Source organism: Heteronotia binoei, chromosome 5 (genome assembly GCF_032191835.1).
Source record: "Heteronotia binoei isolate CCM8104 ecotype False Entrance Well chromosome 5, APGP_CSIRO_Hbin_v1, whole genome shotgun sequence".
Lineage (NCBI taxonomy): Eukaryota > Metazoa > Chordata > Lepidosauria > Squamata > Gekkonidae > Heteronotia > Heteronotia binoei.
This window is the reverse complement of record NC_083227.1, coordinates 8,722,913-8,739,497: the sequence shown is the minus strand read 5'-3', so window position 1 is coordinate 8,739,497 and position 16,585 is coordinate 8,722,913. Positions and strand designations below refer to the sequence as shown.

General features: G+C 48.7%; 1 pseudogene; it reads left to right on the top strand.

The window, feature by feature from the left end:
- Positions 1-142: 142 nt before the first annotated feature.
- Positions 143-15,370, top strand: LOC132572093 (zinc finger protein 14-like; annotated as a pseudogene).
- The last annotated feature ends 1,215 nt before the right edge of the window (positions 15,371-16,585 follow it).

Below are 16,585 nucleotides of genomic sequence, written 5' to 3'. Positions count from 1 at the left end.
CTGCAGCACCGAAAGGGTTAATATCAGAAACTCATTGCCTAGAGAGGCCCCGCAAAAAATGCAAGGGGGGCGGAGAAGAGGAGGGGCTCTTGCTTGCCCTCCTTGCCTGTGTACGCATGCGCAGAGGAAGGCGTTTGCTTCCGAACTGGAGTCAGAGAACAGGAAGAGCTGCAGAGAAGCTGAAGCGGAGAACAGCAGCGCAGCGGGAGCCTGGAAAAGTTTACTTAGAAGTAAGCCATGGGGGCGGGGGGGGGGGGGGAGGTGGGGATCATGCATGCCAAGGCAGGGCTCTGCTAAGTTGGTGGGGGATTTCTGGAGGGGGGGACTGGGAGGGGAAGAAGACCACAGAGCCCTCCCTCCCACTCCTTGCTCGGCCTCTCTAGCAAACAGCTCTGTTGCTTTAGTCCTTTCCGAGCTGCAGAGACATGACAGAGGCTTCCGGGCTGCCCTTCAGTCTGTCTTCCCTCGCCCACCAACGCTCTATAATGATGCAGCTCGGCCGGGGATGGTGCAGAGGCAGGGAAGAAAGCTTGCTGTGCAGCCCGAGGCAGGGACTGTTTCCCTCTTTCTGCTTCTGTCTCTGGGGCTGTAAAGCCAGCGCTTCTCCCCAGGACGCAGCAAGCCCTTGAAGGGGGGCGGGGGTGGGGGGCTGGAGCCAGGCTGTGCTCTTTCCCTCCAGAAATATTGTCACAACTCCCAGAGGGGCGCTTTCTAGCCACACGAGGTCCAGGGGGCGACAGAAAAAAGGCTTCCTCGTCTGCTTAAAAGCGAGCCTATAAAGCCACCTCCCCCCCCCCCTCCCTGACACTCAACGGAATTCTTCTGTGGGGATTCAGCTTCAGCCTCCTTTTCCTGAGAAGCCTGAACAGCGCTGGATCCTCTGGGCGTACAACCCCGTGCAAAGTTACTCCCGAGAAGCCCCATTGAGCAGCATGGAAGATGGAGACTGGCCTCTGCTGGAGACAGAAGGGAGGACACATTTTGCAGTCCTCTGCAGCACCGAAAGGGTTAATGCCACAGAGCCATTTGCTAGAGAAGCCAAACTGAGGGGGGGGGTTTTGGAAAAGATGGGGGCTCTTTCCCTCTTTGCATGATCTCATGGATGTGGGAAGGAAGGGGTTTGCTTCTGAACTGGGAAAGAGAGCAGGGAGGGGTGCAGAGAAGCAGCAGTAGCAGGAGGGGGAAACTTGCAGCTGGATCCCCCCCCCCGGAGGTTTACTTAAAAGTAAGTCACAGAGAGGTGGAGAGAGATGTGACGGAAAGCTAGGGGCTAACCAGAAACTGAAGACGCACAGGGCCTGCGTCAGGTGACCTTAGGGTGGGGGCAAGGTGCTCGGAGCTCTCAGGGAGGGAAAGTGGTTGAGTGACAGAAGCTGCTGGGGCAGTCATTCAGTTGGGGCCTGTCATTCAGAGTTGGTGCCTGTCAGAAGTCTGTCAGTGTGGGGACGTGACAGAGACTGAGTGGGTCAGTTCGTGCCTGACCGAGGCTGGGAGGACAGCTGATCCTGTGAAGGAGCTTGAGACAGTGACGGGAAAGTCTTCCAGAGACTGCAAGCTCGAGAAAACCAGCCAAGAGGGCTGTGTGTGTGAGTCAGTCAAGACCTGAACGGTCACAGACACCTATAGACAACTCTGAAGATCTAGTGAGGTGGTTGAGGGAGCGGATGTGGGTCTGAGACACCAGAAGGGCTGGCAGTAGTGGCTCCAGTCGAGGGGTGAGACTTGGCACATCATTCCCATGAGGCCAGACCTTGGCTAGAGGTGGAGAGAGCAGTTTATAGGGAAAATGTGAACTGTGTAACTGAGAGACTCAAGAAGGAAGAAGTTATTGTAAAGCCTGAAACAACTGAGCAACGTGTTAGCCTGTGTAAATATCTCCCATATCCCCAAGTTAAGACTTTGTGTTATAATAAATCTGTGGTTTGAGTTAAAGTTCTTGAGAGCCTATATTTTTGGGAAAAACTACAAAGCTGCTGTGGTCTCCTACGAAGAGAATTCTATTTCCATCAAATGACAAAGTAAAATACCCCGAAGAGACTGAAGTAAAGAGATCCAGTGAGGCCGTGGGGCGGGCGCTGCTATAAGGGATAAGCTTCTAGGGAGGCAGGTGGGGATCAGGCCAAGCCATGGCTTTCTGAGGTTGGCCACCTCCCAACCGTGCAGCCATTTTCTTCCAGGGAACTGATCTCTGTCCCTTGGAGGTGAGTTCTAATTCTGGGAGAACTTCAGGCCCCACCTGGCCATTACAAACCAAAGGATTCAGGGAAAGAGCTAAAGCCCCCATAATCAATTACTGTGAATACATAACTAACACATTTTACTACAGACCCAAATATTATTTCTTATGTTCAGTTATCAATAAATGAGCCCCCTTCTATTTCATGCATAGATCCATTGCACAGTCCACAATATGAAGTGCCCTAAATGTCTCTTGAAGGGCAAGCGTCTTCTCGGCCTCTCACAAGAGCAGGGGGAAAGTGCTTGGGCTGATCCTGCATTTCTAAAATAAAGAGATTGCAAACAGACTGCTCAGTTTCATATGTCGATTTCAGTGCAAAGTGGGAGCTTTGTGAGGATGGCAGGGATCAATTTCTCAGGAATTTCTCTGGCATTGTAGTAAAATTTGTTGGTTATTTCTTCAGGGTAGTTGATTGTTTTTTGGCTTCAGCCACCTAGAGGTTGGTAACTCTGAGAGGCACCAGTTTTGTTCAGCTCTGTAAGCGGAGTTTGTTGGGGAGCAGCAATAATCCGTGTCTTTCAATGTAAGGAAAGTTCAAGACCTGAAACTGACATTCTCTTGCTGGTCCTTTTCATTTTCCAAACCAACAACCCAAGCAGGCCTTTTGGGGAGTGGGGTGAATTAAGAAAGGGGTGCAGGCTGGGGGAAGGGAAGTCCAGCCTGCACTGGAATCGGCTGCAACCCATCCTAAGCCCCTGATACGGGCCCACAGTGGGGCTCGGGCAGCCAGCAGGGGTCCAAGGCCCGCCAAGCAGAGGAGAGGAACATTTTAGATACCTCTGTTGCTAAGGGGGAGAGCGCCTAGCAACCCCATGGGTTCTCATAGAGACACCACCCACGCCCACCAATCAGAGTATTAGATGGGTCCCCTGACAGGCAGACAGGGGTGGAGCATGCAGATGTGGCCACACCCCCAATATGTATAAGGCCAGGAGGAACAAATGCTGCACAAAATTCCATCACTGTGAGGATCGTGTCATGAATACCCGCCAAAGAGATCCACAGATGTGGATTCGAGTCCCCACCTGCAGCAGTGTTTTGCAAAGTGGGCACACAGGGAGAAAACACGCCTGCCCCAAACGCATCACTCCTGCCCCATCCCTCCAGGGCTCACTTGGCAAAGGCAGCCATAACACAATGCCAGATCCTCCCTCCTGCACTGGTGTTAGGGTGGGCAGAAGGGCATCTTTTTCCAGGTGAGAGAGGTACAAACCTGCAGGCAGCACAGCAGCGAGAAGCATCAGGGCACAGTCCCAGGAGGGCAGGGTTCAGATCTTGTTAAGGGAGATGCCAACAAGAATAAGAAGCCTTCTTTTGGAGGGGGTCAGGAGGCACAGAAACGAATCCCGGACGCGATCCAATGCATTAAATCATTCATGCTGATTGGCTTGTTGCAATGACAGGTGTTTTGGCTGACTCTCCCCCCCCCCCAACTTCCATCTCCAGCAGGGCACCACTGATGTAACTAGCAGCCATGCAAAGGTGTCCAAGATCTTGGCATAGGCTTCATTCCAAATCGTCTGGACTCTGAAAAATGGTCCTTTCAGGGTGAGCAGGAATACGGGGCAGGGAGAAAACTGTGACAATTCTCAAGTATGAAGGACTTGTGGTACAGTCCCTGCTTCTTTTTTGGAGTGGAGGTTGTATTTATAGGTGCATGTATGTGTCTGCGTGTTTGTGTGTCTATATGCGTATCTTCCTTCTGACACACTCCTATTTGTCTCTCTCTGTCCCCCCAAGGAGAAGCTTCAGAATAAAGACAACTTCTCAAAGACAGAGGTGGCCCAAGAGAAGGCGAAGGAAATGGAAGAGCAGGACTCAGAAGGACCTGGAACTGAGAAGAGAGCAAACAAAAGTCTACTTCCCATGCCAGCGGGGAGTGGTGTTGAATTCTGGGAAAAGGCTGTGCCAGAGGTCCTGGCTAAGAACACCCTGACCTCAGAAGTATGTTGCCAATGTTTCCGGCAGTTCCGCTACCATGAGGCCGATGGGCCCCGAGAGGTTTGCAGCCAGCTCCATGGACTTTGCAACCAGTGGCTGAAGCCGGAGAGGCACACCAAGAGGCAGATCCTGGACCTGGTGATCCTGGAGCAGTTCCTGACTCTCCTGCCCCAGGAAATGCAGTGCTGGGTCAAAGGATGTGGGCCGGAGACCAGTTCCCAGGCGGTGGCCCTGGCCGAAGGTTTCCTCCTGAGTCAGGCAGAGCAGGTGAGGAGGGATTCCCTACAGGTGTGTCTAATTGAAGCAACAATATCTCACCTTATCTTAAAGTTTCCTTGTTGGATAATTGTGTAGAGCCTCTTCTGCTAGACAATTTCTGACCCATGCAGATAACTCACCAAATCTGCTGATAGGAGGGTGCAGAGTGTGGGAGTGGGGCAGGATCCATTCCTTGCTCTCTTTTCCATTCCATCTCTTACCCCTCCCCTTTCCTGCTGTTTCAGATGCGGCAACCACCTTTGGAGATGGAAGCTGCAATCCCTGAGGCAGAAGGAGTTTCCTTGGAGCAGGGGCAGAGGGTGCAGGCGGTGGAGCGTGCCCAAGATGCCCTCTCCTGTGGTAAGGACTCCTTGTGCCTGAGGAGCATGTGAATGTGATGGGTAGAGAGGTCAGGTCAGGGCGGGGGGGAATGCATATTTCTTTAGGCAACGCAGAGTTAACTGGTGGCACTCAATAGCCACACACTGTGATGTCTCTAAAAGATCAGACAAACTCCTGGAGGACCATTTATCCCCTAACTTTAAAAATTCATCTCTCACCTTCCTTCCCTAAAAGGTCTCAAATTCCCTGTGGAGGGGAAGGCAGGCAAACCTCGAAAGGGAACCTCCACCTTCTGGGGGAGCAGAGCTCTGAAACCACTCCCTGGGGACATAATCATGGGGATATTTTCCTTCTGTGCCTGTGCTTGGAGGGTCATCTGGGGGGCTGCTGGGGGTCACAGGGGGTGGAGTAGAGATGGCAGGCTCTGGCCCAGCACTTGCAGGCACTGGAGAGGGTCTTGGGGTGGGGCATGGGACAGATGTGATGTCATGTTGAGGTAGTGTCAGGCTGAAAACCTGGTTTAATTTAATTTAAGTTTAATTTGCGATTTATACCCCGCCCTATCCCACAAGGCAGGCTCAGGGCAGCTTACAACATCAAAATGTTACAGGAACAATAAATAAAACATATCCAATTCAGCATGCTCCAGAGACACTCTGAAAGTTCATTCCTATGACCCTCCAGTCCCCAGAATTATTCTAGTTATGTCTGATCCAATAGGATGGTGCTATCTCACGCTATTGCATTTCCACTCCTCATTTCCCTCCTTGTAGAGCAAACACAACTCTGACGGAAGTCTGAAATACATTGGCAGTATTTACAATTCCTCATAGGTCCCTGGTGCTTCTCTTCTGCCTCTCTCAGAATGTAGTATAAAGTATTTTAAAAAAGAGTTGAGTGTACATAGCAGAAGGTTTCACAACCCTGAGAATAGTGTGTGGGTGAACCAGGAAACAAACAAGCAAACACCCTTCCTCCCTCCTTTCTCTCATGAACAGGCAGTGAAGAGATGCTGTTCAGCCGTTGTCTTTTCCAAGGTGTGGGAACAGTCGCTGCACCTCCAATCCAGGTAGGAGAGATGAGGGGTGGGGGGTGGGGCACAGCCTGGGTCCCTCCTCCTTTCTCAGGGGAGCTTTTGCTCCTTCAGTTTCTACAAGGGGTCCGTGAGAGAGATCCTTTGAATGCTATTGCATTTACCCATCCCAAGCCTTATTTTCTGTACCTTCCCAGACGACTCCCTTCCAGGGTGAGATCTCTGAAGAGGAGGGAATCTTCTTTTTCTTCCAGGGTCCCTTTTCCTTTGAGGAGGTGTCCATCTCTTTCACGGAAGCAGAGTGGGCCCTGCTGGATCCGGGACAAAGAGCTCTGTACAGGGAAGTCATGCTGGAGAACTATGGGAACGTGTCCTCTCTGGGTAAGGATCTTTCCTGGGTGCCAAAGGTGCAACCTGCTGCCATTGTGAGGTGGAATGAATCCAAATATTGAATAGCAATGCATCATTTTGACGCCTTTCCCACCACTTTGGGCGGGGCTGTAGCTCCCTGGCAGAGCATCTCTTTTGCATGCAAAAGGTCCCAGCTTCACTCCCCAACATCTCCAATGAAAAGGATCAGGTAGGAGGTGAAATGAAAGACTCTGCCTGAGACCCCGGAGAACCAATGCTGGACTGAGTGGATGATACTGATGAAGGGTGTGTAAAAAAAAAAATCTGATTCGGAAATATATGGGGCCAGAAAATTCGGAATACCTTATATATGGTAGATGTGCGGCTATTTCCGAATATACGACCCCATTATACCCTATGGCCATTGAAATCAATGGTAAAATAGGGTATATTGGAAGCCGCCTGGAGGGGAGGGGGTTTGAGGGAGATCCCCCAAATTTGCATGGGATCCGCAGGGGACTCTCCCCTACAAAAGCCCCAAGTCCCAATTGGATTGGGCCAGGGGGTCCAATTCCTGGGGCACCCAAAGCCAAACCTAACTTCACACCAGAGAATCTCTATAGGACCCAAATGCACTACATCCATCTATCTACTCTATGAACCCTGCTGGCCTGGAACCAATATAAACCCAGTTGCCAACGTCACTGCCACACAAAACACAATCTGCTCAAGATCTGCTCGACAGACCTGGCTGCAGCAAACCCAGATGCCAGCTCTCCAGCCCTGCCCCAAACAACACGGGGAGAGCTGGCCAAGCACAACAAGCATGCTGGTTCTGGTCTCTCACCCAGGTGCCAGCTTCCCTGCCACAGAACACACAATCTACAGATGCCAGCTCTCCAGCCCTGCCCCAAACAACACAACTCTCAAAACAAGAGATCCAAACAACAACAACAGATCCAAACAGATCACTGAGAAAAAGCCAAGAAACTCAACTGTTAAAAAAATGACCTTTTCAACAATAAAAAACCTCATGCCAAATCAGTCAACAACACCCCCCCCCCCCAAAAAAAAAACCCAGTACCAGGAAAAGGGACAACAGGACAGGATGCAAAACCAGCAACAACAGAGAATAGATCTAAACAGATCACTGAGAAAAGGCCAACAGACTCAACTGTTAAAATGTCATTTTTAACAATGAAAATTAGGCCAAACAGCCCCTCCCCCAAGAACCAGAACCAGAAGAGAAAAGGAACAACAGCAGCACAACACAGCAGCAACAAATCAGACACAGAATCCTTTTAAAACAGTAAAAAACTTTACTTTTAACAATACAGGAACTTTTCCAACCCCTCCCCCCCAAAAAAACCTTCACCCTAACCCCAAGAAATCCAAGCCATCCAGATCAGGAAAAGTAAAAGGGCCCTGCACTTTTAAAAGTCACCAGGGCCATTGTCTGTCCTGAATTTTTGAGGTTTGCCCAGGACAGTGATGGCATCAATTAAGTGAGCAATGATATGATTAGCAGACTCCCCTCTTTGAGGAGTGGCCCACTACCACAAAGGCAGAAATAAGGTGAGCCACGACATGTTGCAAAGTAAAGTGTGTCTTCTTACAATTTCCCCCCAGCAAATTGAGTACTCATTTGACCAATCTCAGAAGACTGGAAGGCTAAGTATCCCTGAGGCAGCTATCTGAATCCTGCTTCCGCCAGGATCAAACTCAGGCCGTAAGCAGAGCTCAAGACTGCAGTACTGCAGCTTTAACACTCTGCACCATGCGGCTCTTTTTGAATCCAAATTAGCATTTTCCTTGGCCAATTTTATCATCAATTCTCCTGCTTCATCAGGATTATCAATCTGTCTTCTGATTGCTGCCTGAAGACAATTGATAAGGACTAAATAGGGCTCTTGTAGCTGTTGACAGACAGTTGCAAAACTATGGGCTGACCACCCTTTTACAGCAAGGGTTGCAATAGGGAGCACAGATTGAGCTTCAACAGTACGGAACTGTCCAGATCCATAGAGTTGTTCAGCAGTATAAGACCCTTGAGCATCAGCCAAATGACAATATTCACTGTCCCATGCCACATACTGTTCAGGAGTTAACATCATCCTTATATTTTTCCAATCTTGAAGAATCACAGTGTATCCATTAGAGATTCCTTCTAAAGGACTTTGCACATTGGTTTCCCCTATGCCCATATTTCTGATAGCCTTTTGAGTTTCACCGAAGACAGAGTGGGGCAACACAGCAGAGGTAACAACTTACTGCCAGTTCTCATTCTGTGCATATATTACTGGGCATACTGATACAAGGTCAGGCACCTCTTCCCTTGTCAAATGCACAGGGCAAATAGACAGCATTTCTGCCAATTCTGGGACATCTTCCAATTTTGCCTGATCAAGTTCCTTCTCCAAAACTTCACAGACCATGCGTTCCAGGGCATTAGATGGTGGGCCCACGGGTGGATCTGTTGGTGGAGGAGGGGGAGAAGGAGGAGGAAGAAGAAGAGGGGCAGGGGGCAGAAGTTGGACACCAGTGCCTTTTAGGGGACAATCTTTGGAGAGCTGGCTTGGGTTAGAAACGGGCATAAATTTCTCTACTGCATACCTGCATTTATGCCAGACTTGCAGCAGTTGAATAGAAGCTTGGGGCTCTGTGTGAAAGGTCTTCCCTATCTTCTCCCAGTCCTGAAGTTTAAAAGAACCTCCCTTCGGATTCCAGGGGCATTGCTTACTGATCTCTTGTAACAGAGACTTAAGTTAGCCAGAAGACACGGACCCGCCGGACATTGGGATCAGAAACTTTAACTCACCTAAATGTTTCTGCTCGGCCTGAGAGAACCTTCCACCCATACTTACCAAATGAAAGGGGTCGTTTTAGAACGACGGAGTGCGCACTTCGGGGCCGTAATCCAGGCGTTTGATAAGTAGGAGCTGAGCTGCTGGGCTGTGCCAGCTGATACCTGAAAGCAGGAGCTTTGTCCCGGGAGCTGAGCTGTTCCTGCTTCGGGAGCTGAGGCGTCCCTGTTCGGGCGCCACTTGAAGGAATCAATCGACACATGTAGGTTCAAGGAGAAGAGAGGTCTGACTTCTTCAGCCAACCCTCACTTTTATTTTTACATCCTGTCTTGAAGCTAAATTTACCCTTAGTCCATAGTGCTTAAACAAATAACAGGAACCATCTGTTCGCTGGAAGCAGACCATTGTTTACAAGATGCAATATAGTCATCAATTTGTCAATACTGCCAGGCTCAGCATAAAGAGAGTGGTTGAACACGGATGTGAGATGCCTGTGCCCTTTTGACTCTTCAGCCACAATAGGAATATGGGAGCTCCCAGGCTGGTATGCCAAACACCCGGTCTCACCCACGTTCCTGTTTGTGGTCTTTGTGAGACTTGAGAACCAAGCAGTTTCTCAGGGCATGAGATTCCCACAGTTAAAAAAGAAAAGGAAAGGGAAAACATCTGCCTGAGACCCCGCAGAACTGCTGCAGGCCTGAGGCTACTGACTTCAGTGAGCCGAGGGTCTGATTCAGCCTAAGGCCACTTCATGTGTCCAGGTGGGTCTTCTTGCAGATGGGCGACTGCGGCCAATGTTGTGGCCATCCCCCAAGCCAGAGAAGGTATGTTGACCTGAGACAACGTGGATGAAAGTCCCTCAGAAGGACTCTGGGAGGGTTCAGATCCTTCTTGCTCTGTTTCCAGCCTTCATAACACACCCTTCTCTCTGGATAGAATTACCTTTGCTCTGCCTGTGATCTGGAAATGATTCTGTGAAGAAACTAAGCTTGGGTCCCCCTGGATCACTTCTCTTTATACTTGAGCAACACCGTATTAAAAATTTAAAGATAAGACATCATAAAACAGCATGGTTTCTGCAGTTCAGCAGCAGTAAAATAAAAAAAATCTAACTATTCTGTCTAAGATAGGAAGCACCTAAACGGCACTCTTTGTTGCAGCATCAGTACTGCAACTGGAGACTAATTTACTCTAGAGAGATGTATTCATCATGATGCAGCAAGGAAACATCCAGGTGTACTAGCATCCCAGGAGCATAAAGTTAGCCTGACTTCACTCTCATCCATGCCCATATTATAGTTTCTGCCTCTCTAGGATCAGGTGGTATGAATGACCCAATCAAAGGGCCTGCTGGATGGAATTTTCCAGAGCCTGTCAGCAGCATCCGCAGGGGCGGCTCCCCCACTAGGCAAACTGGGCGGTTGCCTAGGGCGCCAGCAAGGTGGGGGCGGCAAATTTGGCCTCACCCCCTCCCCCAAGGCAAATGCCTACATTGCCACACGCCTCCTCTTCCCTTCCTTCCCCACCCCACATCAGTTTCAATGCATCTCCCATTCAGGAAGTGGGGAGGGGAGCAGTCAGTGGCAGCGGGGCCGCCCTTCCAGGATGCTGGTCCTGACAGATTGCGAGCGCTGCCCCGAACATGGCGCTAGAGCCAGTTCCGGCATTGAAATAGACATAGGGTGGGGAAAGGAGGGAAGAAGAGGAGTCTCAACGAGTAGGGGGGGCACGGAGCTGTGGGGGGGAGCAGAGAGCCACGGGGGGGACACTGTGGGGGAGGGCGCCAGGCAGCGAGTCTGCCTAGGGAGCCATGGGGCATCGGGCCACCCCTGAGCATCCTCATACCCTCAGTGTCCTGTTTGCAGAACAGGATAAAGGTTCTCACGATTAGCCAACGACCACATTCTGGGATCTGGCCTTGAAAGAAATGATGGTGTTAACTGCAGAGAGGCTCAAATTATGAACACCCACAAATCACACCAGACCACATCACAATACCTGCAACCCTTGGGGGAACTAGGATTCTATGCCATTCTGCATATACTGGTTCAGATTCCGGGCTTTGATCTGGACTGTGGTGGTGACCTTCCAGTAGAATTCTTAGTCTTTAATATCTTTCCTTCCCCATGTAAGACTGATGGCTTTCTCTCTCTGTGTCTCCCTCTCTCTCTGCAAATGAAGCCAAAAGTATAAGAGAAACTGGCAGAGAAAGAGAACGGCCTTGCATTCGAAGACCTATTTCAGGGTTCTTCTAGAGCAGCGTTTCCCAACAGCAGGGTCTGGACCCCGCACTCGGCCACGCCGGCCTCAGTGCCAGGTCGCGGGTCAACCGGTGGTCTGCCATCCCCCCTTTGCGCCTCCTCCCCAAAGCATTGCGCCCCCCTCATGACTCCTCTCTACCCCCTCAGGTCAATTTCTGGCTGGTTAACGCGGACCTTCCTCCCCTGCATGGAAAACGGCACTGAACTCACACTCAGCGTGGGAACACGTCGAACAAACATCCAAAAATTCCGCTGCTGCTCCCTCCCCTACGCTTCCTTCCCATCCAGGAAGTGCGGGGGAGGGAGCAGTAGTGGTGGCCTTTTCGGACGTACGTTCAACCTGCTGCCGGTCTGTCGCCGCGCTGAGTGAGAGCTCAGCTTCGCTTTCCCCACCGACCAGGGGGGAGGGGCGCATTAACCAGCCTGAAACTGACCGGGGGGGGGGGAGGGAGGGGAAAAGGAGGAGGTGGGGGGGAACTAGGCCTGACTTCCCTTGCCAGCTGAGGTCAGGGGACCCAGGCCTCCTTGTGCTGCTGGAGATAGCAGTTTAAAAGGTGAGTTGCTCCCATCCCGTTTCTTTCCATTTTTCTTTTTCTCTATTTTTCTTATTTTTGTCCCTCCTTTCTTTCACTCCTTTCCTCCCTTTTCCTTCCTTATGTCCTCTCTTTTCTTTTTTTCTCTGTTTCCAACTCTCTCCCCTTCCCTCCCTTTCGTTCTTTCTTTTTCTTTCTGTCTGTAGGTCTTTCGTTTTCCCTGTTTGCTTTATTACCCACTTCCCTTCCTCTCTCTCTGTCAGTTAGTCTTTTACTTTGTCTCTTCCCCTCCTTGCCTCCCTTCCTTGCCATTGCTAATCTGAGTGGTGGGGTGGGGTTGGGTGGGGGGGGGAAGGAAGCTTGAAATGCCATGCCAATTCATGTTTTCCCAGGCTGCCATTTCATGTTTTCCTTTCTTTTTCTCTTTCTCTCTTTCTTTCTTTCTTTCTTTCTTTCTTTCTTTCTTTCTTTCTTTCTTTCTTTCTTTCTTTCTTTCTTTCTTTCTTTCTTTCTTTCTTTCTTTCTTTCTTTCTTTCTTTCTTTCTTTCTTTCTTTCTTTCTTCCTTCCTTCCTTCCTTCCTTCCTTCTTTCTTTCCTTCTCTCTTTCTCTCTTTCTCTCTCTCTCTCTCTCTTCTCCCTCTCTCCACTCCCCCCCCCGCGCCATTTCATGTTTTCCCAGGCTGAGAGCATTTTATATTTTTAGTTTTCTGCTCTGTGATCCTTGTACTTTTTCTTGATGTTTTATTTTAAAAATTGCATTGCAAAATCCCACTATTCTCCTATTTTTCCTAAACAAAATATTGCAATAGTTTTAGGCTTATTTGTACATCATTTCCTGTCTCCCTCCTCCACCCTCAAAGTCTCCATCCCCAAATTTTAGTGGGCCACGGAGGAGAAGTGTAAAAATAACTGGGCCACAGCGGGAAAAAGTTTGGGAAACGCTGTTCTAGAGGCTCCCAAGAGCATTTCTCCTTCCCAAATGAGTTGGTTCAGAGTGAGTGACCTTCACTCTTATGTCAAGAGAACAGGCCAGAAGTAACCATAGGAGATTCCTGATTCCCTCCTGAGCCACATTTGGTCTGGTACAATCATAGAGGCCGGTGGGTAAGAAGGGAGGGAGGCCATAATCTGGAGGCTCAGATGCTCCTTCTGAGCAAGAGTTCAGATGAAGTTCATCATGGGTGGGGGAGGTATCCTTAAATACTAGACATTCTTGGGGGAAGGTGGAGGGGTTATGCAGTCCCATAGATGCCTTTGGATCTTACCAGCCTTCCCAAGTGCTAACAGTTTCTCTCTCTTTATTCCAGCAGACGATGATCAGAGGAATGTGGAGGGTGAGAAACTTCATCAGGAAATGCCGGATAAAGATAAAAATGAAGACTTGAATGAAAATATCAGGAATCAAATCGGAGTGAAGAGAAAGAAAGGTGGCTTTATGGCTGAGAAGCGTGAGGGAAGACAGTGGAATATACATTTTCCAAAGCACAGGAAAATAAAAGCAAGCAAATCCATTCAGTGCAGAAAGTATTTCAGAAATAGATCACAGCTTCTTGTGCATCAAAGAATAAAGAGACAGGGGAAACCTGAATACTCAGAGACCAGGCATATATTCAGTCTCAGTAGTAATATTCAACAGCATCAGAAAGCCTACACAGGGGAGAAACCTTTTGAATGTTCAGTGTGTGGAAAGAGATTCAGTCAGAGTAGCTGTCTTCAAAGGCATCAGAGAACCCACACAGGAGAGAAGCCTTTTGAATGCTCAGTGTGTGGAAAGAGATTCAGTGTGAGTGACAGTCTTCAAAAGCATCAGAGAACCCACACAGGAGAGAAGCCTTTTGAATGCTCAGTGTGTGGAAAGAGATTCAGTATGAGTGGCAGTCTTCAAAGGCATCAGAGAACCCACACAGGGGAGAAGCCTTTTGAATGCTCAGTGTGTGGAAAGAGATTCAGTCAGAGTGGCAGTCTTCAAAAGCATCAGAGAACCCACACAGGGGAGAAGCCTTTTGAATGCTCAGTGTGTGGAAAGAGATTCAGTCAGAGTGGCAGTCTTCAAAAGCATCAGAGAACCCACACAGGAGAGAAGCCTTTTGAATGCTCAGTGTGTGGAAAGAGATTCATTCACAATAGCAATCTTCAAAAGCATCAGAGAACCCACACAGGGGAGAAGCCTTTTGAATGCTCAGTGTGTGGAAAGAGATTCAATCACAATGGCAGTCTTCAAAGGCATCAGAGAACCCACACAGGAGAGAAGCCTTTTGAATGCTCAGTGTGTGGAAAGAGATTCATTCACAATAGCAATCTTCAAAAGCATCAGAGAACCCACACAGGGGAGAAGCCTTTTGAATGCTCAGTGTGTGGAAAGAGATTCAGTGAGAATGGCAGTCTTCAAAGGCATCAGAGAACCCACACAGGAGAGAAGCCTTTTGAATGCTCAGTGTGTGGAAAGAGATTCAGTATGAGTGGACATCTTCAAACCCATCAGAGAATCCACACAGGAGAGAAGCCTTTTGAATGCTCAGTGTGTGGAAAGAGATTCAGTCAGAAAGGCTGTCTTCAAAGGCATCAGAGAACCCACACAGGGGAGAAGCCTTTTGAATGCTCAGTGTGTGGAAAGAGATTCAGTATGAGTGGACATCTTCAAACGCATCAGAGAACCCACACAGGAGAGAAGCCTTTTGAATGCTCAGTGTGTGGAAAGAGATTCAGTGAGAATGGCAGTCTTCAAAGGCATCAGAGAACCCACACAGGAGAGAAGCCTTTTGAATGCTCAGTGTGTGGAAAGAGATTCAGTATGAGTGGACATCTTCAAACGCATCAGAGAACCCACACAGGAGAGAAGCCTTTTGAATGCTCAGAGTGTGGAAGGAGATTTAGTTCGAGTCGCAGTCTTCAAAAGCATCAGAGAACCCACACAGGAGAGAAGCCTTTTGAATGTTCAGAGTGTGGAAAGAGATTGTCAGAATGACACTCTTCAAACGCATCAGAGAACCCACACAGGGGAGAAGCCTTTTGAATGCTCAGTGTGTGGAAAGAGATTCATTACGAGTTATCATCTTCAAACACATCAGAGAACCCACACAGGGGAAAAGTCTTTTGAATGCTCAGAGTGTGGTAAGACATTCAGTTGGAGTTGCAATCTTCAAGAGCATCAGAGAACCCACACAGGGGAGAAGCCTTTTGAATGCTCAGAGTGTGGAAAGAGATTTAGTTCGAGTGGCAGTCTTCAAATGCATCAGAGAACCCACATAAAGGAGAAATATTTTGGATGTTCAGTGTGTGGAAAGAGATTCACTCACAGTAGCCATCTTCAAACGCATCAGAGAACCCACACAGGGGAGAAACCTTTTCAATGCTCAGAGTGTGGAAAGAGATTCATTCAGAGTAGCAGTCTTCAAAGGCATCAGAGAACGCACACAGGGGAGAAGCCTTTTGAATGTTCAGAGTGTGGAAAGAGATTCATTACGAGTGATCATCTTCAAAAGCACCAGAGAACCCACACAGGAGAGAAACTTTTTGAATGTTCTGAGTGTGGAAAGAGATTCACTACAAAAGGCCATCTTCAGTATCATCAGAGAACTCACGCACGAGAGAAGCATAATCCTCTTTAAAAGCTGTGTCTGCCTGCGGCCCTCACTACATCCTCTGGCAGCAGATTCCACATTTTAATCACTTGCTGTTTAAAGGAGTATTTCCTTTTGCCCAGCCTCAGTCTACTACCCGTCAGGTTCATTGGATTCCCAGAAGGTCTAATAGGTTTGGGGTTTTTTTTGGGGGGGGGGGGGAATGTCTTTCTGTCAACTCTCTTCACCCCCTGCATAATTTTATAAACCGCCATCAGGCCCGCCCTTAATTGTCTGTTTTCTAAACTGAGTAGTCCCAGACCTACACTGAAGAGAAAATCACATCAATGGGGCTTAGCAGAGATGATCCGACCCTATTTTTTCGCAAAAGCATGTTGGGATTTGTAGAAGTTCTGCCTACAGACCCTGCTTTAAAAATTGTGGATCATCAGAAGAGACAATACACTGGAAGTTGTTTTTGTGCCCTGGGAGTTGCAGCTTTAGAGAACAAGCAATGTAGAGGGGAGGAAGATTGCTGTCTTGAGCTGTGTGTGTCAGGATATGGGGTTAGAGAGGCCTGTGTCTCCAGTGCTGAAAGTTAAGGTGATTTTGGTGTCTTGAGACTTGCAGCTTTAAAAGTAAAAGTGCAAGCATCAAGTTGTTACCAACCCCTGGGGTGATGTCACAGCATGATGTTTTCCTGGCAGACTTTTTACAGGATGGTTTGCTATTGCCTTCCCCAGTCATCTACGCTTTATCCCCAGCAAGCTGGGTACTCATTTTACTCACCTCAGAAGGATGGAAGGCTTGAGTCGTTTCCCTGAACGCACTTCCGCTGGGATTGAACTCGGGTCGTGAGCAGAGCTTGGACTGCAGTACCGCAGCTGACCATTCTGCACCACCGGGCAGCTTTAGAAAAGAAGAATATCTGGGAATAGCCTTTTCACCTATTGTTTCTGTGTGGATGTATGATTGGGGAGAGGTAGATAAAGCTGGTTCATGAAATATGGCAAGAGAGGCGATTCCGCTCTCCTGGACTGTACTTCAATCAAACAAAGGATCCCACAATTTCAGGTCAGGGTATGTGAGATGCTGGAGTGTACTGTGGATTCTGAGAGGCATTTGACGATTTCCTAGTGTGTATCCAGTATGTAAGTGGTGTAATTAACAATACTCCCTCTAAGCCGTGAAGTCTTGTGTGCAAAAATTCTACTTTGTGCGCTAATGGCATTAAATTGTAAGGTACTGCATAGATTAGTTTGC